The 19368-nt window shown below is 46.5% G+C and overlaps 2 long non-coding RNA genes across 3 annotated transcripts in view; one reads left to right on the forward strand and one right to left on the reverse strand.

Moving 5' to 3' along the window:
• LOC144323858 (uncharacterized) overlaps positions 1 to 17962 on the forward strand; it is a 33814-nt gene extending 15852 nt beyond the window's left edge. Inside the window, exons 2-5 of one of the 2 annotated variants that reach the window (XR_013389219.1) lie at positions 7244 to 7386; positions 13603 to 13779; positions 14696 to 14837; positions 16849 to 17962. This is a non-coding gene — a long non-coding RNA (uncharacterized LOC144323858). The remainder of the gene's footprint in view (positions 1 to 7243; positions 7387 to 13602; positions 13780 to 14695; positions 14838 to 16848) is intronic. The other variant, XR_013389220.1, reaches the window with a different exon arrangement.
• Positions 1962 to 18556, reverse strand: LOC144323859 (uncharacterized). The gene is made up of 3 exons (XR_013389221.1): positions 17942 to 18556; positions 16354 to 16511; positions 1962 to 3048 (listed from the first exon to the last, which is right to left on the reverse strand). It is a non-coding gene; the product is annotated as an uncharacterized LOC144323859 (long non-coding RNA).
• Between the last annotated feature and the right edge of the window lie 812 nt (positions 18557 to 19368).

The raw sequence follows: 19368 nt of genomic DNA on the forward strand, positions 1-19368 counted from the left end.
TTAGTTAGGATGTTTTCCACTTTGAGGAAGAGAAATCCCACTCAAACAAGCTTACACAGTGAAAAAACCCATCTCCCACAACGGGACATCCAGAGGTATTCTGTTTGCTTGCGTATTGTGGTATCAGTAGCTTCATAGGCAGTACCCACTCAGTATGAGGTCTGCTTGAGATTCTCTTCCTTTTCCCCCAACATGTAACTTGTAGTGCACTATGCAATACACTTACTTATCATGTTTGTCAATATTGTCTTTCTTCTTCCATTAGAATTAACCTCCAAGAGGGCAGGGATTGTTGTTTTGTTCACTACATATCCTAAAAGCCTAGAATGGTGCCTGAAACCATGGAGGCACTTGATAAATATTTGTCAAATGAATGAGTAAAAGAATGATATCTTCCTTTGGGTTCCAAACGAGGCAAAAGGAGGGTCATGACGGCCCCAGAGTTTCTTTCCTGGGGCGGTAAGAAAAGAGTCAGGAAACTGCATTTCCTGGAACAGTTTCTCTGTGGCTGCCAAAGGTACAAGGCTGCAAACTGTAAACCATACCCCATGGTTCCCTAAGCACTGAAGGAGGAATGCCGGGTTCAAGATAGTTCCAATGATCTTCAGGCTTAACCAAGTGGCAGATGTCACTTGACAACATATTTGGGAAAGATTAAAGACTGTGTAGTCCCTCTGACTGGTCTCAGACTCTGAACTTTGTGTCTTGACCAGTAGCACCCTGACTTTGGCAGGCTCTACATGCATGGGAAAAAGAAGCACTTAGTGCCATTCCTTTGGGCCATAGAAGTAGTCAGTTCATTTTATTACAGCATCTGCTTATTAAGCCTCCCTTTCCTTGTTCTGCGCACCGTGAAAAGCGCTGGGCGAGGTGAGGGACACAATAACCAGGTTTAGTGAGGGGGCCAGTTTAGTGTAGGAGACAAACATATAAATGGGAAATTACATCAAATGTTATAGGTGTGGTATTGGATACATATACCAGGCACAGTTGGAAGAAATGATTGACTCCATGTGGGAGGGAACAGACAAGACTACAGAGAGGCAGGGGATGCTTAAGTTTTGAAGGTGAATAGGAGTTTGCCAGGCAACCACGGAATAGGAGAAGGTACAGTGACGCTCCAGGGAGAGCAAAGAGCAAGAATAAAGATGTGGATGGTAGAAAGTAGAACTAAGATTGGTCATGTATTTCTGGAGTACAAAGTGCTGGGAGGGGACTGCTGGAAAGCTGGATGGAGGCCAGAGTAGCAACGCTTTGCTTAGATAAGGGACTTGGGGCTAATTTTAGTTGATGAGTTTTCATGAGAAGAGTGAGAGGATTCGATTTAGCTCCAACTGGAGTCAAAGGGAACCACTCACACTGAAGGAATAATAAAGCTTGGCCAGTTCCTACACTGCCCACCAGGTGGAGGAAGTGGGCCAGAACAGCTTGGTTGCTGGAGCGGGTGGGGGTGGGGAGGAGTTGGAGAAAGGGTGGGACAGGAGAAACCACAGGTAAGGGACTGTTTTTTTTAAGGAGCAGGAAGCTTCTCAATCAGGTGCTCCTAACTCTGGAAATAACTGTATTGATTTTTTAAAATTCTCTAGAGAAAACCGGAAGTAACCTAAACATCCACATACAGAGGACCTGGGAAATATCACAAAGCATTCATATACTGGATTACTGAGAAGCCATTTAATGGAATGGGGTGGCTTCATGTGCACCTACGTGAAAAAAGTGAAAAAAGCGAATGGGAGAATAGCGCATAATATGATCCCTGCTGTGCAAATGTCTAGAAAGAGGATGACAAAATTGATATTAGTGGTAATTTCAAGAGAGAGAATTTCGGGGCTATTGATTGTGTGTGTGTGTATTTAGCCATTTTATTGAGGTATAATTGACATACAATAGCTGCGCATATTTAAAATATACAATTTAACACGTTTTGGCATACATGTACCCTATGAAGCCGTCACCACAGTCCCAACGAATATATTCATTGTCTTCAAAAGTTTCCTCCCATCCCCTCCCTATCACCCTTCCCTGTCCCCTATCTCAGGCAACCATTGATCTACTTTCTGTCATGAAAAGTTTGCATTTTCCAGAATTTTACACAAATGGAATCGTGTAATATGTCTTATTTTTGGTCTTGCTTCTTTCATTGAAGCACAATTAGAGATTCATCCACGTTGCTAAGAATATCAATAATTGATTCCTTTTAATTGCAGAATAGCATCACAATTGTATGGATGTATCACAATTTGCTTATCATTCATCTGGTGATGGACATTTGGATTGTGAATAGTTTTGGGCTATTCCCCCAAAAACAAAACAAAATAAAACTGCTAGGAACATTTGTGCACCAGTCTTTGTGTTTGCATATGCTTTCATTTCTTTTGTGTAAATACTTGAGAGTGGAATGTTTAGATCATATGAAAGGTGTAACTTTTTAAGAACCTGCAAAGTTGGTTTTCAAACTGGTTGTACCATCTTATATCCCACTAGCACTGTATGAACATTTCCATTTGTCTATATCCTTGCCAGTATCTGGCATGATCAGACTTCTAAATTTTAGCTCTTCTAATGGATGACTTAAATTTTCATTTCTTTAATGATTAACAATGTACATTTTTCATGTACTTATTTGCCATTTGTAGATCTCTTTTGGTGAAGTGTTTATTCAAATTTTTGTGGACTATTGACATTTATATTTCACTTTATACTTCATAAAGTTTTAAATTTTACAGGGAGCCTATATCTCTTTCCTTATGAAAAAAACTAATTTAAAACATCTCAACCCAGAGTACAGCAATAATTACGATTTGAACTTTAAACTTAATAGTAGTATATTATACTAGGGTAAAGGCAAATCCTTATTATGTCTTTAAAAGATGATACATTTGGTTTCCAGTTTCAAATTATTAGGAAAAGACCTCAAAACCATTATGATTCTTATTTCCACTTACTAATGCATTTGAGAGATACCATGAGTTTAGCCTCCAATGAACCTGGCTTCAAACTCCAGGCCTTCTGCTTATCAGCTGGGTGATCTTGGGCAAATTCTCAGAGCTTCAATTGAAAAAAAAATAACATGTCACTTATCTCATAAGTTCATTTTGAGGATTAAATCTGGTATATTTAGCACAATAACTAGCATGTAAAATGTGTTCCACAAATTAGAACTTCTATGGCAAGCAGCTTGAGTATCTTGACAACCAGTTGTTCTATGCTCAGAATTCAAGCTAAGGCTAAAATAAAGCACAGTCACAGTATTTTGTAAAGGAACTGTTGAAACCAGTGTCAAGAGAGGCAACATCCTTTGTGATAACAGAGATCACCAGCCCTCCCCGCGATCCCTGTTTATTTTTAAAAGAATCTGAAAGAGCTCTGGTTTGTATTTGGTTGTGAAAGGGGGGAGGGAGAACAGGAAACAGGAAACTTAGGTTGAAAATGGACTTGATTGAACATTCAGCACATGTTGACTTGCTTTGGAGAGGCTTCAATATCCTCTGTTGTTCAACCCCCCAGATGGTCTTAGAGATGCTCATGGTACCCTGCATGTGGTGCAGAGTTAAAGGGCTGCATGTTCCACATTGGAGTTATGGTCAAGTTAGGGTTATTGAGTTAGTGTCAGTCATAAATTACTGTATATTGTGTAATGCAATGGAAAGAAACTTGGCAGCCACAGCCGAAGAGAAGCTTTTGGAAGGGAAATGAGAGGAATACCAGCTGAACTAATGGTGGCTAGAGAAAGGAACTCAGAACTTGAGACTCCTGCATGTCTGGCCTTGCATCTCTAAGAGGCCCAAATTTATAGGCTGCTCTATCCCCTTGAGCCCCATGGCTCTTTGCCTCCTCCTCTGTTAATAGCACCAATGGTCTGCTCTGGCAGCTACCTGTTCTGTAAACTACGTATTCTTAAGGAACGTATTAATCAAGTTCTTCAAGATTATTGCTTGTGTGTTTTTCCAAATTTGCATATCTTCAGCATCTGGCACAAAGCACGTTCTCAATTAATTGTATATATTTAAGTGTAATAGAGGAAGATAAAATGTTTGCTGTCCACCAACACAACAGTCCAAGAAGAATGGATTAGTTTTCCGTGAAAGGTCCTATCGACCAGCTGGGCACCTGGAAAGGTCAGGAGCTGAGTCTGGAGGTTGGGGCCTCAATGAACAGGATAGCTGTGCATTACAGAGAGAAGAGTTGGGAGTAGGATGCAGGCTGAGGGTGGGGTAGGAAAGCACTAGGGAGGCAGGGAGGGAGGGAGGGAGAGGATTAAATGAGATAGTCATAGAGCAAAGCAGCCAATAAATAATGCTTCTCAGGGCCTGGTAGCCAAAGGGTTTGTTTTGTTTTGTTTTCTCAGGGATATTTAATATTCACGTTGAAGTTGTTTGAGTTTCAATGGTGTAAACCTCTCTTTGCCCTCCAATATCCTTGATAAAGTGTACCTGGTCGGATGGCCTTGTTGTGTGGGTTCATTGTAAAAACCAAGGGAGGGGCTGATTTTCTATCTGGGTCAAGGGCAGAAAAGTGAGACTGTTTCCTGAATGAACTGGGTCAGTGGAACCAAGAGTTGGAGGTAGCCGCAGCCATGACAAAGTAAGCTTATGAAAGTAAGAGGAAATCTTGGGGAAGGCTTTCCAACTTCCCTTAGGACATGAATTTGGGAGTCCTGGCTTGGTTTCTCTTATGGTGCAGAGAGATCATGGCTGAAGTGTACTGTGCAAGGTGAGGAAGAAAAGAACCAGAGTGAGGAGAAGGTGCCCTTCCTTCCCTTAGGCTTTCTGATCTATCTGAGGGTGTAACTGCTAGCCACGAAAAGATCGCCAACAGTGCAGGACAGCCTATGACCTTGTGGGAGTCAACGTCAGGGTTAAGAGTTTAGGCACAGGAAGCAGAAGTTTCTCACAAAACAGGTAGGCCTTGAATTGGCCTTGAGGGATGAATCTCCAGCTTAGAAAAGTTTAATATCTGTATTTATATATAGCTATATGTAAAATATTTACCTATTTTCTTCTCTTATTGAGGAGAGTGGAGTGGACATCAAACAGACCAGGCTCTAAACCCTGGCTATCTGCTGTGTGACTTGGGGTGAGATACTTAAGTTATCTGAGCCTTGATTTCTCCATTCGTAAATTGGAGTAAATGAAAGTACCCACCTTGGGGGGTCGCAGGGAGATTTAAGTAAGATAATCTGTGCAAAGTTCTCTGGATAGGGCCTGGCGTAAGACAAACACTGAGCAACACTCACTAAGTCATATCCATTTTTATGTAAGATGGTTGAACACAGCTTGGAAAATACAGAGAAAAGCAGAACTAAAAGCCTTCAGTAGTTTCACCACCCAAACCAGAAAACCACAGTTAAAACCTGGGACCATACTTCTGTAGTTTTTTATTGGTGCAGAGCATGGTTTGACCTTTTTTCTTTCTGGGATTGCCATTCTGAATATAAAAGTTAAATCTTAATTTTTACTTAGTTAACATATGATTTTTTTCTGTCTTATTATAATCCCTTCAAAACATTTTTTGATGACTGTGATACATTATAATGTTGTATTATAATTCACTTAGTCATTCTCTTATGGTTAGACATTTGTGTGGATCCCAGGCTTTTCTCCCCCTCCTCCCTATTCTGAATACAAGTCAGTATATAAACCCTTTCTTTTGTTTTATATTATTTCATTTTTTTAAAAGATTCTATTTGTTTATTCATGAGAGACACAGAGGGAGAGAGAGGCAGAGACACAGGCAGAGGGAGAAGCAGGCTCCCTGCGGGGAGCCTAATAGGGAACTTGATCCCAGGACCCCAGGATCACACCCTGAACCTGAGGCAGATGCTCAACCACTGAGCCACCCAGGTGCTCCTGTTTTGTATTATTTCTTTAGAAATGATTCTTAGACATAAGATCACTCATGTAGCTTTAAGGTATCAACAGTTGTGATCCTCCCACTTACTGTCAAAAGAATCCTGCGGACACCTGGAGGAGGGGCTTTCCTCTGTGGCCTCTTCCCTTGGATCCCTCTTTTTTGCCTCTTTTCTACGATGGGGCATGGGATAACCAGAGGCATGGGAACATTGTTGGATCATCTTTGCCAGTGGGCAGAGGCACCAGGCAGAAAGAAGTCTGGAGGTGGGTGTAGTGTCTCTTGTTTCGGCCAATCTGTTGAATGTAGTCTGAGAGAAAAGCTGACCCAGAGCGTGGACGCCTGGAAGAGGTCTGGGCATATTGTATATTTTTTTTTACTCTCTTTTCTCCCCAGTGGCAAGCAGGCTTGGGACGACACACTGCACCCCCTCCTGCCGGGGCTTCTGGCTAGGTTCAGAGGCAAACATATTTTCTCTTGGGATCTCTTTCTCTGTGGCTGCATCTCATCCAGCATGGATGGATATGCACCATGTCACCTTTCCTTGCAAAATAACTTACCCAATATCCAGGTCAGTGGAAAAGGCTGCTCTCCTAAGTGTCCAGCTATGATCCTTGCAGAACAGCTTCATGCATAGCCTAAAGCCCAGTTAAAAATAAAACTCCCTGTGGCTTTGGTCTCTCTTGGGGACCACCTGGGGAGGGTTTTTCATTTATAAACTGGAGATAAAAGTCTCAGGTAGGATTTGGGTCTCAGCAACCCTGGCTGCATTGTCCAACATTCTCTGAATTGCTAGTGACAGAAATCCAGTACAGGTACCTTAAGGAAAGTGGTGTGCTGGTAAGTGTTTAACAACTGGCTCTTTGGGGGGGAGGGGGTGTTGGGGGCAGGGGTAAAAGCCCTGATTTGCAATGTTTTCAGATTTCCTTGGGCTAGAAACTGAGGCTATAGAGTAGGTATCTCTATCAGGGCTAATTTCAAGCTCCAACTGGTTAACACCCAGTTCCTGAGAAGGTCACAACAGGTTTTCACAAACCAGAAGGAGCCTAGTCTGGTACACTCAGGGTGGAAGAGACAATCAGCTCAGGTCATCAACTACACACAGAAAATGACCTCAGGGGGATCTCTGGGTGGCTCAGTGGTTTGGCGCCTGCCTTTGGCCTAGGGCACGGTCTTGGAGTCCCGGGATCGAGTCCCGCATCAGGTTCCTTCCATGGAGCCTGCTTCTCCCTCTGCCTATGTCTCTGCCTCTCTTTCTCTGTGTCTCTCATGAATAAATAAATAAAATCTTGGAAAAAAGAAAAGAAAATGACCGCGGGAATGATGGGGATCAGGGAGTCTAATGCCAACAGGATTCTCTGCAAAACAACTTTTTTTTTTTTTTCTATTACAGATATACTCTCTCCGTGTTTTCAAGAGACACAACTACTGGCAGTTTCTAGAATCCTGTCCTTCACTGATTCACAACCAGAGAAAAAAGGGGGCTTCTCTTCCAGACAGGGCTGGTTTGAAGAAGCCCAGTGAAGGTTGACCAGGGTAGGCATGTTGTTTGAGAATTGTGGGTTCTGTTAGAAGGGGGGGTTCAGTTGCTGGGCACACAAAACCAATAATTCCCATTACACTAACCATCTGGATACCATTGGAACCTGGCTCCTATTTCTACTAGCCTTCAAAGTGGCTGAATCAATGATAGCATGAAGAAGCTGTTTCACCCTACCTGCCTTACCATTATATTTTATAATTTTTTAAATTTATTTTTATTTATTTATTTTAAAGATTTTATTTATTTATTCATCACACACACACACACACACACACACACACACACACACACACATAGAGAGAGAGGCAGAGACACAGGCAGAGGGAGAAGGCTCCATGCAGGGAGCCTGATGTGGGACTTGATCCTGGGGCTCCAGGATCACGCCCTGGGCTGAAGGCGGCACTAAACCCCTGAGCCACCCGGGCTGCCCTATACATTTTTTTTTTTTTTTAAATCTCAGCTCATTTCTTAGATACAAATAAGAACCCATCAGGTCTTTAAATATTTCTATTTCTCATATCACAAGTGAGATTTGCAATATGCTCCCATGTGTTGAGTAATCATATTTCCTCTTTTGTCAGTTATTTTCATTTCTTTTTTGCTAGGTTCAGAGGCAAACATATTTTTGGGATCTCTTTCTCTGTGGCTGCATCTCATCCAGCATGGATGGATATGCACCATGTCACCTTTCCTTGCAAAATAACTTACCCAATAACTTATCTCTTGGGGTTTTCAGGTTAAAAAAAATCTGTTCATTCAACAAATATTACTATAAGCCAAGCATCTATGGACACAGGAATACAATACCAAACAAGGTATACAATGTTCCCAACTTCAGAGAACTTATCCTATTTGTCTGGTCTTTTTAGATGATAATATTACTAGTTTTTGCATGTCATATTTACAACAAATGTTCTTTCTGTATGCTTCGCTTATTCTTTCATAGTTTTACATTTTCATGTGGTTAAATTGGATCTACTTTCCCCCTCATTTTTTTGGGGGGTACTTTCCCCTTTTAATAGCAACTTTTTCTTCCATGTTTACAGTTCCATTTCTCCACTGAAATTGTGAGATCATGTTCCTTTTATTTCTTTCCTATTTTCCTAAGCTTGAAACTTTTGTATTAAATGATTTATTTATTTGTAATTTATCATAGTGTATGGGTAAGCTGAGTATATAAATGGGTCATTTTCTGCCAACATTTAAACAGAATGCATTTTGATCACTGGGGGGGTGAGGTACGGGCTATTGAAGGGAAATTGAATTTGCTCAGTTTAGGGAGTGTGGGAGAATGGTAGGGAAGGGGGAATTGTGAGCATTAATGGGGGTGGGCAGAGCTCTTCTGGAATAAAGGGTCTATATATTGTAGTGATTTTTTTAGGTTTTATTTATTCATGAGACACAGAGAGGCAGAGACATAGGCAGAGGGAGAAGCAGGCTCCCTGCGGGGAGCCCAAAGAGGGACTTGATCCCAGGACTCCAGGATCACGACCTGAACCAAAGGCAGATGCTCAACCACTGAGCCCCCCAGGTGCTCCTGTTGTAGTGATTCTTAACCAGGGATGGACATACCATCCTGTTGACTCAGCAGTTTAATGAAATACCCATGCCTACCCTCTTCCATTGGTAGGTTGATAGGACACCAGGGTTCATCTATTTTTTAAAAAGCTCCCTGGGCAGACTACTGATGTGGGAAATTGTGGCAGATAAATCTAGTCGGAGCAGATCGAGAGAGGTGTAAATGCCAAGCTGAACCTAACTGTGGGTCCAGGAAGCCCCTGAGAGGAGAATATAAGGAGCGTGGACTTTGGCTCAGGCAGGTGTAAGTTTCAGAATCATTTTTGCCACCTGCAGGCTGGGGCAGACCACTGGTCTTCTCTGGGTTTTATTCTTTGGTCTTATGTGAACTTAATATTTACCTCACAGGGTTATGATTATTCAGTGGGAAATCAAGTATAAAATGCCTAGCTCAGTACCTGACATTTTAATTAATTCTCCCTTCTTCTTCTTGAATGAGCCTTTGGCCCTGCTTCATAGCCTTTGGGATGAACGGATGCAAGACATTTCCAGAGAAAACATGCAAACATATGTCAGGATGAGAAATGAAAAGAAGTTCAAGTGTCTGTTAGTTTCAGAGGTTTCAGACACCTTCAGAGAGGCTGTACCTTTTTGGATAGGAACCCTCCTTTCTTAGAGAAATGGAAAGAAGCTTTGAACAACACAAAGGCCTTGCCTTCATAAGCTTGGCAGAGGCAAAATCTGGCTTTACTCTAGGCCATTTCGGCTCAGTAGCAAAGAGAATCCCAGCTCCTGGGCCGCTTAGCTTGTAAACCAAGCACAGCTATTGTGAAAATCATGCAGGCAGAGTCACTTTTATGAAAGAAAATTCTCACGCAAATCTGTTTACAGAGCAAAGAATCTCCTTTCTCCAGAATGGAAAATGCCATTACTTCTCAGAAGATCCACCTGCCTTAATTTCATGTCATTGGTATTAATTCAGCAGTTTGACAAATATTTATTGATATCACTTCTGTTTAACAAGTACTTTGGAACTGGCCTCTACACCGTATTGAAAACTGGTTTTCTGTGCCGATCTGCATACAAGTTGACACCAAATATTTATTTTTTGGGTGCTAATCTTCAGTCCTTGGAGGAATGCTAATGAGAATGCTAATCCGTATTCTTTGGAGGTCACTCATCCAAGGCACAGGATGAGTGGACAGGGAGAGGAGTTTGGAATCAGAAGCATGTGTCTCACACCTGGACTCTCGATGGGGACAAGCTGTGTGACTTTAAGACAATGGCTAAAACACCCTGGGCCCATGCCTTACTTTTCTCTAAAATGAGAATGTCTTCCTTACTCTTAAGGTAGTGTTCTCTTTCTGGGAGAGCAGATGTGGTGGGTGGAAAGAAGACACACCTTATTTATTTTAGAAGAGAGAAACTTGCATGGTATCAGAGAAGAAAGAGAAAGAGGCCAGCCCGCCCATGGGGAGGGTGTCTTTGGGAACAAGAGGTGACCCTGGGTCAGTGGAGGAAGGGCCTTGCTGCTTGGTACACGGGTCACACACCAAAAGCCCAGGCTTTGAGATGTGGTCTTGGAAGTCTCTGCATGGTGGAGGGGCTTGAGCAGCGGGGTGGGAGATGAGTACGCCAACAGTCACGGAGCAACGGAGTTGAAAGCTTTCTCTGAGTGCTTGTCCTTGCCTTCGCTTCTGACAAATAGGTCAAAAGAAGGGTGCTATTTCTTACATTTGAAGAACAACAGGACCTAGGCTTATTGGAGCAAGAGGGCCTTAAGTCATTAAAGATCTGCCTAAGAGACTTAATATCTCCTGGCAGACAGAGGTTCAGAGAGGAGTTCATTAGTTTCTTACTGACTCAATCTCTTCCACAGGCTGGACAGATCTCCTGAATTACTGTGATAATCACTGTGTTTGAAAGCTTCCTGATGAGCACCTAGTGGCCTCACTCTCATCCACCCCTTTCTAGGGGAAATCTTGTTCCAGGCTGAGCTGGGTTGTAAACAGCAGGACCCTAGTTCTGCCTGCTGGGTCCCAGGTAACAGCCCAAAGCTGATAAGCCCAGCACATGCTGCTCCCCTCTGGGGGTCCCTATGAAATGAAGGTGCCTAGGACTGATCAGAATTCACAGGATCTGAACTGCTGGACTCCCCTCTTTACATTTTTGAAGGTTGAGGGGAATTCAATCAGAGCAATATAGTACTGCATTTACATACAATTCTGGTATCATTTTGGGACCTAAGATTTTCAGAGCGAAAGGCCAATGCAAGGAAACAGTAAGTCTCCAGTGCAGTTAAACATCGAGAGATAACCAGATGTTAATGGTTAGGGACCCAGCCTACACAGGTCAGCGAGATTCAGTTCACCAGGCAGTTACTGAGCTCTTACTAGGCACGGGATCTTGGGCTGGATACTGGTGGAGGTGGTGGTGGTGGGAGAATGCAGAGATAACAGTGGTAATGACAATGAGGAAAACAGTAGCATGTGCTGAGCGCTGACTGTGTGCCAGGCATTGTGCTCATTTGTTTATTCCCTATGTAGTAGGAGCTCCATAAACACTTGGTGAACTACTCACTCGTCTCAGCTACACTGGCCTTCCCTCTGCTCCTCAGATGCACCTCAGGGCCTTTGCATTCATTCTTTTTTCTACCTGGAAGGCTCTTTTTCCAGATATTTGCATGGCAAGCTCCCATACCTCCTTGAGGTCTTTACTCCAATGTCACCCTCTCAGTGAGGTCTCCTTGACCATCTAAGCTAAAATAGCAATCCCAATCCCAAAGCCTTCCTTTCCCTTAGCACAGTCTAACATACTGACGTGCTATAGCCTGGTGTCCCTTGCTGGTATGAGAGCTCCACAAGACAGGGATTTTGAACTGCTTGTTCATTGCTGTAGCCCCCTTGCCTAGGTCAGACGCTCAGATTTGTTCAATGTGTGAATCAAGTGAAAATCATACTTTCTGGGTCAGTTGCCCATGCAACAATAAGCTCTAAGGATAGCACGGTGAGCGCAGTGAAATGAAGCCCAAGAGGTTTTGCCCTCTAGAGATCCGTGGCCTGGCGGTTTTGCCCTCTAGAGATCCGTGGATATTACCCTAATTACATAATGATCTCCCTTCTGCTGAAACAGAGCATGCTGGGTGCTTTACTGATACTTCTTTCACTGAAATCTTACCACAGTTCTAGGCCATTGGTGGTACTGTAAGACAAAGTTTATGGATGCTATTTTAGTTTTTTCTAGTGCTGAAAATATCCAGCAAGGCTCTGAACTATAGAGGGGCTGGCTTTATTTAGTTGGCACACATTAATGGTAATTATGTATATGAAGCTTACAGTTATCCTGGTCTCTTTTGTATTTGTTATCTCCCATGAATCCTGCAAAGTATCTATCCATATTCCTCTATAAATGAAGAACCTGAGGACCAGAGAAGTTAGATATATATTTTAAAAGATTTTATTTATTTATTCATGAGAGACACAGAAAGAGAGAGAGGCAGAGACACAGGCGAGGGAGAAGCAGGCTCCATGCAGGGAGCCCGATGTGGGACTCGATCCCGGGACTCCAGGATTACGCCCTGGGCCAAAGGTGGTGCTAAACCACTAAGCCACCCAAGGATCCCCAAGAAGTTAGATATCTTTCCAGAACCACACAGCCTAGTAAGTCTTCCAGATAGGACCAAATCCAGTCCGTATCCTTACCACTCTCATTCTGAAGAGGCACTCAAATGATGGAGGGACTGAAGAGGTGAGGGCACAGGTGGTCAGGGACTAGATTTTTCTGGAAGGAGGCTGCTGGGGCTGGGGAGAAGAGCTTGAATGAACAAAGAGCAAAGGCTTGCAGGTGGCTGTGGGGCAGGGGGGGTGTATTCCCACACCCTCATCACACACACACACACACACACACACACACCTGGTCATTGTGCTCTGACTGTGATAAAGAGGTGTGGGCGATTTCTTGAGCAGAGCTGGGGCAGGAGTGAAAATGGTCTTGGTGGAGCAGGATTTTTACAGCAACTTCTCTATCCCATTCACTAAACCATGCACCTCTTGTGTTTATATGGTTAAATTAGCAACACGTTTGTTACATGCTATCTGAACCTATCATAAAACATCGCATTTCCACATTTTACCCACTTCTACTAAACGTTCAAAACTTTGAGACTTTCCTAATAATCTATCACCTAAAGAGTGCGTACTCTGACAGTGAGGGATGCTGAAAATCAAAGAGTATTGTATGTCACATACTGTTGTATCCACGTAATTATCCATCCATCCATCCATCCATCCATCCATCCATCCATCCATCATGTTTTGAGTGCCTCCCACAATCTGGGCAAACTGCCTAGCACTAGGGATAAGAAAAGGAGTCGATCAGTCTTTAGCCGCAAAGGTCTAGTGTAGATGACAGTACATGAACAGGCAATCACAATACACCCTGGTAGATGCTATGATCGTGGGGGTTGCGACAGCACCAGGGAGGGACATCTTATCCAGGTTGGGGTGGGGGCATGAAAAGGGTCAAGGAAGCTGAATTACTTAGAGAATATGGCAAATTAGGGCAACTGAAGGAAGGCTACACTGAGTAGGAAGGGATTTGAGGGAGAAATGAAGCTAGGGAGAGAAGCAGGGGTCAGATTGTGAAAATTTTTAAAATATATACATTTATTCTATTTTTAAATTTTCCTATAGCACACCCAAGGAGTGAAACGTGTCCACCAGAAGCATGATGAGAGGGAGCAGTTGTAGAGGTGAATTGCCAGTGTCAGGGTGAGAGATAGCCCTGTCCTTCCTGTTTGAGACTCATGATGCTCATTAAACCTCTGGATTTTATCAGAAGGCCTTGGATAAATTATCCCATCAGACTAGGTTTGTTTTCTTACCTGTCTATACACTCATGTGCTAATTGGGAGTGTGAGCACTCAGATCCTAACTCCCTAGATTCTAGTCTTGACTCCTACCATTCTCAAGTTGTATCATCTTGTACAAGTTGTCTACTCTTGCCTATAAACTGGATCAGTACTACTGTGGTGCCTCCATTAAAAGCTCATTGAGGATGGAAGTAATCATCCTCTTGGTCATCCCCATCCCCATCATCATTGCCATCATTCCCAGTATCATGATGATGATACTGAAATTCTAGGTCATTCTTCACTGAGGGTCCTACCCTCACTGCCCTCCTGCCCCCCACCTTGTGGTCTTCTTATGAGAGGGAAGGCCCTATGTAGAGGGATTTCATTCATGTGAAATTCATAACATTTACTGAGCTCCTACTATGTGCCAGACATGATGTTCTAGGTGCTAGGGAATACAAGAGTGAGCTAAATAAAGTTTCCAGGCATGCAACTTACTAATGAGAAGAGACAGATAATAATAATTAAATAAGCAAATACATAGTTTGTTAGAGAAAAATGAAGCAGAAGAGACAGTGTCTCGGCTTGTGCAGTTGTTATCTTCTATGAGATGGTCAAGGATGAGCTCACCTAAAGGTGACAATTGAAATGAGGATGTGGAGGACCTGGGGGTGAAGTTCATCGAACACAGAAATTACGAAAGGCCAGAGGTGGGACATACCTGATGTATTGAGGAGCAATAAGGAGGTTGGTGTGGCTGCATGTCAGTGATCTAGGGGGTAAGAGGGGCTAGCATCAGAGAGGCAGCAGCAGGCCATATCATGGGGCCTGTGGAGATCATTGTAAAAACTTTGCCTTTGACTCCATCTGACTTGAAAAGTCACTGGGGGGTTTTAGAGAGAAGTGTGACATGACGTGCCTTAACTTTTTAGGGACTGCTCTGGCTTTTGGATTGAAGACAGACCACAGGGAGCAAGTCACTTAGCAGGGAGGCCAGTGTGAGCTGGCAGTGACTTGGAGCGGTGGCAGTGGTGCAGATGGCTAGAAATGGGAAGTACTGGATAGATTTTGCAGGTAAAGCCCACAGGGTTTGCTAATACGTGCATTGGTCGTGGGGGTGGGTTGGGGATGGGTAAGAGAAAACACAGAGTCTAGGAGGCTTCCTGAACAACTGGATGGATGTTACTGTTGGAATGGGCAGACCAAGAGGAGCAGCGGTGGAGGAGAAAATCACTTGAATGTTCACATTGCTTCTGCAAGTACCTTGGCTATGTTCCATAAAAACTGGGGCTGAGTGAGGGGAAGCTCGTGGTTTATAAGCCACATATGGTGCTGTGAGCTCTGAGAAAGGAATCCCCTACTGCACAGAGAGGCAGTATTTGGAGTTGGGGAGGTCCCGGGGGAGGGAACCACTGAGACTGTGCCCCAGCACTCCAGAGCCAAATACAAAGAAGGCCCCCACTTCTAACATACACCCTGTTTGCTGGGCATTTGGGACCATGTCTTGGCCTCTGAGGGGGTCAACCTGGCACTGAGAAGCAATCAATAGTAAGTAATAGGGGCTTTCTTAGGCACTCCAACAGAAATACAGAAACCCAGAAGGGCTGCAGGCCTACAAATCTCTTTCTTATAATTTATGTTCTGCACAGACTGAGCATGTTCAGAAGTGTCTTCACACAAGCTGAGGGAGAGGAAGAGATGTCTCCAGCTCTTCCTCTTTTCCACCCACATTTCCTGACCATCTAATACACTTGAGGGGGGGAAGAGGAGGACAAGGGATAGAGGTGAAAAAAATCAGGGGGAAAAGCAGGGAAACCTCCTGCCCATGCATGCAGTGCTGACTGAGATGATGGGCTAGAGGAATGGAAATCCCCCAGCACCACTGCTGCCTTCCTGGCCTAGAGGATGTACCTCCTAGACCAGGCACCCAAGCCCCCTTGGGGTAGCCAAACTCCACAGTGGAACCACGCTTCAGAGGAAACACTGCCCGCTTTCTCAGGTAAAACACATCAGAGCCTGTGGTCTCTAAGCCACATATGGTGCCGGGAGTGCCAAGAAACAATGATGAAAGAAAATGGTTGAAATCTAGACATAGAAGCTCTGTGCCGCTCTGCTTTTGCTCGGAGACTTGGCAAGTTATATTAGCTGCCCGCTATTCATTGAGCCCTGCTCTGTGCCCTGTATCCTGCACTGTCTCTAGGTGAGGTAGTTCTTATCACCCACCTCTCACAGATGAAGACACAGAGGTTCAGAGAGGTCACACTCTCCAGTCCATCACTGGAAGATAAATTTGAACCCACAGAGGTCTATTTTGGAGGCTGGGTCTTAACCATTAGACTTCACAACCTCCCAGAGGAAAGGGTCAAGAGGGAAACGCTGAATATGGCAACACTCCCCTCCCCCACCTGTTGTTCTCCCCATGCTCAGCAGAGGCAGAAAATTGAGAAACCTTCCATGCTTTCTGGCCTAAGGTCTGTATCAACTTTAAAAAAACGTTAAGATTTAATTATTTCAGATACCAGGGGTGACAATTTTTCTCTAGGAAATAGATTAATAGAAAAAGAAAGGTCTTTAGAGATGAAGAGCTGACCTTGAACTCCAGAGAAAGTGCACTCCTCAAAGGTCACAGGTTGGTGGCAAATCCTTAGTTAAAAGGGCAGTGCTCTTGCCTCCCAGGTCGGAGTGTCAGGGGGCTCGGTTGGGGGCAAAGCTGCATTGCAGGTTATCACTGCCTTGACAGATGACTGCCTGCAGGAGGATGACACAAGCTGAACTCGGCCAGACAGTTTTTAAACAAGGCTCTTCTAGCACCTTCTGATGAGTTAGTCTCTGCCATCTCCTCCCCCGCCCCCCCCCCCCCAGGTCTGTGTTCTTTTGAACTAGAAGATTCCTAATATTTCTCCTTGTATTTAGCTGGAGTGGATCCTCCTCTCTGTCTGGGGCAGATGGTTGTATTTCTAGTTCAGAACCTGCTGTAATTGACTCTGGCCTCCCACACTAAAGTGACTCTTCTGCCTGCCTGGTGGCTTCTACCGACTTCTGTGACCTGGACCCATTCCACCCAGTTCATCTTTTTCTTCCCTAGGTCGTGACATGTACTACTTCTTGTCAGACTGGAGTCCTGGGCTCACCCTATTTCTGCCACAGAAATATCCTCCCTGCTCTCCTCCTGTGCAAACCCATTCTTCAAGACGTTGCTCAGACCTTCATGCCCCAGATTTCCCCATGCACTACAGCCCTGTGATGTGCTTGCCAAGCTCCCTTTGCATTTATTTTCTCAAGTACATAATTTGGCCCTCAACATGGTTTCTGCACATTCCTCTAAATGTAACACAGACCCCCGAAGGCAGACCCCACGTGTTTATTGGTTCACTAGAGATTTTTAAAAGCACCTTATATGGTGAGATACAAAGAGAAATTTAAGTGATGGTTGCTTCTTGTCCTTAGAGGAGGAGGCTAGTACTTCATAGACATCTGTCTGGCCCTCAGTGGACCCTTCACAAAGGTTTGTTATATTGAACTAACATATAGGATGCCCCTTACTGCAACCATCTGCTGTCTCTAAGTGTCATGAGAGGTGGTAATATAGGGAAGGCATCATGACAGAAGAGGTGTTTGAACTGGGCCTTAAGGACAAGGAGTTATTTTAAAAACAGAATTGGCAGAAGAAGGAGCGTTCCTGCAGCCCACTGTCAGGCACACACTGCCAGGCACCGCACATTAGGTTCAGGGGGAAGCACTGGAATCCCTGTGCAGCACCAACTAGCCTTAGTGGGAGTGTGCAGCTGCTCAGCTTCCCTGCCCTCTCTCCTTTCTTGCCCACTCCAATCGCGGTTCAAGTCATAGCTGTGTGACCTGGAGCCAATTAGTTGGGGTGGGGGCTCATGTTCCTTCCAGTAAAATGGGTAAAATAATCCTGCCTTCCAAGGTTTTTGTGAGGTTTGAAGAACATAGAACATATTTAAGTTGCTAAATGCAGAGCATGGCGATCTATTTCCTTCTGCCCTAGTAGGGGTGACACCCCACTGCGCGTCCCTCTCCCTGTGACCCCGCAGGTCTCCCAGCACACAGCACCGACCTTCCGGAGGGGCTGGGGCCAGACTGCAAGGCCCCTAAAGAGAAAGTGGGGCTGAAAGAGCTTCAGAAAAAAAAGTAAACAGCATTGACAGTGGACTGACCGGGCTAAGGGGGATGCTCAATAAATGTGTTTCCTTGAATAGATTTTCCGCAGCCAGAGAATCTTTGCTGACTCTCCCTCAACAGGCCTCCCGGAGCCAAGTGAGTTCTCGACAGCTCGGTCTGCCTCCGCCTTCAAACCCCAGGAAAGAGTCAGGGCCCAACTCCGGCCAGCTTGGGGGTGGGGTGGGATTTCCCCAAGTCCCAGGAGGAAAGATGTGGGGGTGGTCCGGCTCCCACCTCCTTACCCCACTCCCAGGGGCAGGGCTCTTGGGCGCCCCCCCCCCCATCTTCTCGCTCTCAATAGATCAAAAGGAGGGGGACTCGAATTTGGCCGACAGCAAAAGCTCAACCCCAGCTCTCCTCCCTCAGAGGCGCCCGGCCACCCCCACTCGGCCACCCCCACTCGGCCACCCCCACTCGTAGCCGGCTCGGTCGCCAGCTCCGGCCCCCACCGACCCGGCTCTGCGCCCCTCCCCGTGGCCACCTCGACTCCGGGCCAGCTGCCCTCCCTACCTGGGGCGCCTCCTGCTCCCTCCCACTCGGCCACTTCAGACGCCTGCCCCTGCCTCGTAGATCCCCCTGGGACACCCTCCTCGCCACCTCGGGGCCGTGGACCCGCTGGGACGCCCTCCCCCAACCTCCCCCCACCTCCCCCCACCCCAGCTGTCTCAGACCGCACTCGGCCACCACCTTCCACTGGGCTCCCCCCACCCCCGCCTCTAGGCCCCGGGGCCCCCGCTAGGACACCCCCCGTACCCCCCCACCCCGGGCCCCGCTGGGACGCCCTCCCCCCCGGGCCCCCGCTGGGACACCACCCCCGTCCCCCCCCCCCCGCCCCGCTGGGACGCCCTCCCCCCGCTGGGACCCCCCCCCGGGACACCCCACCCCCCGGGCCCCGCGGCCCCCGCTGGGACACCACCCCCGTCTCCCCCCCTCTCCCCCCCGGGCCCCCGCTGGGACGCCCTCCCCCCGCTGGGACACCCCCCCCCGGGACCCCCCCCCCCCGGGACCCGCGGCCCCCGCTGGGACACCACCCCCGTTCCCCACCCCACCCCCCCGGCCCCGCTGGGACGCCCTCCCCCCGCTGGGACACCCCCCCTCCCCGCCCCCAGGCCCCGTGGATCCCGCTGGGACACCCCCCCCCCGCTGGGACCCCCCCGGGCCCCGCGGCCCCTCTGGGACGCCCTCCCCCCCTCCCGCCGCCTCAGCCCGCCCCCGGCCGCCGCCCTCCCCTCGGCGCCCCCTCCCGCGGCCTCGACCAGCCTGGGACGCCCCCAGCCGGTCCGCGTGGACCCCGCGGCGCCCGCCCCCTCCTGCGGGTCGCGGCGGCGGGGGAGGGGCCCGGCGGCCCAGCGTGCGTGGCAGGCCCTGCCGGCTCGGTCTCCGGCCGCCCTTCCCGGGAGGCGGGGTCGGCGCGGCGGCGGCG

The sequence above is a fragment of the Canis aureus genome, chromosome 11 (assembly GCF_053574225.1).
Source record: "Canis aureus isolate CA01 chromosome 11, VMU_Caureus_v.1.0, whole genome shotgun sequence".
NCBI lineage: Eukaryota > Metazoa > Chordata > Mammalia > Carnivora > Canidae > Canis > Canis aureus.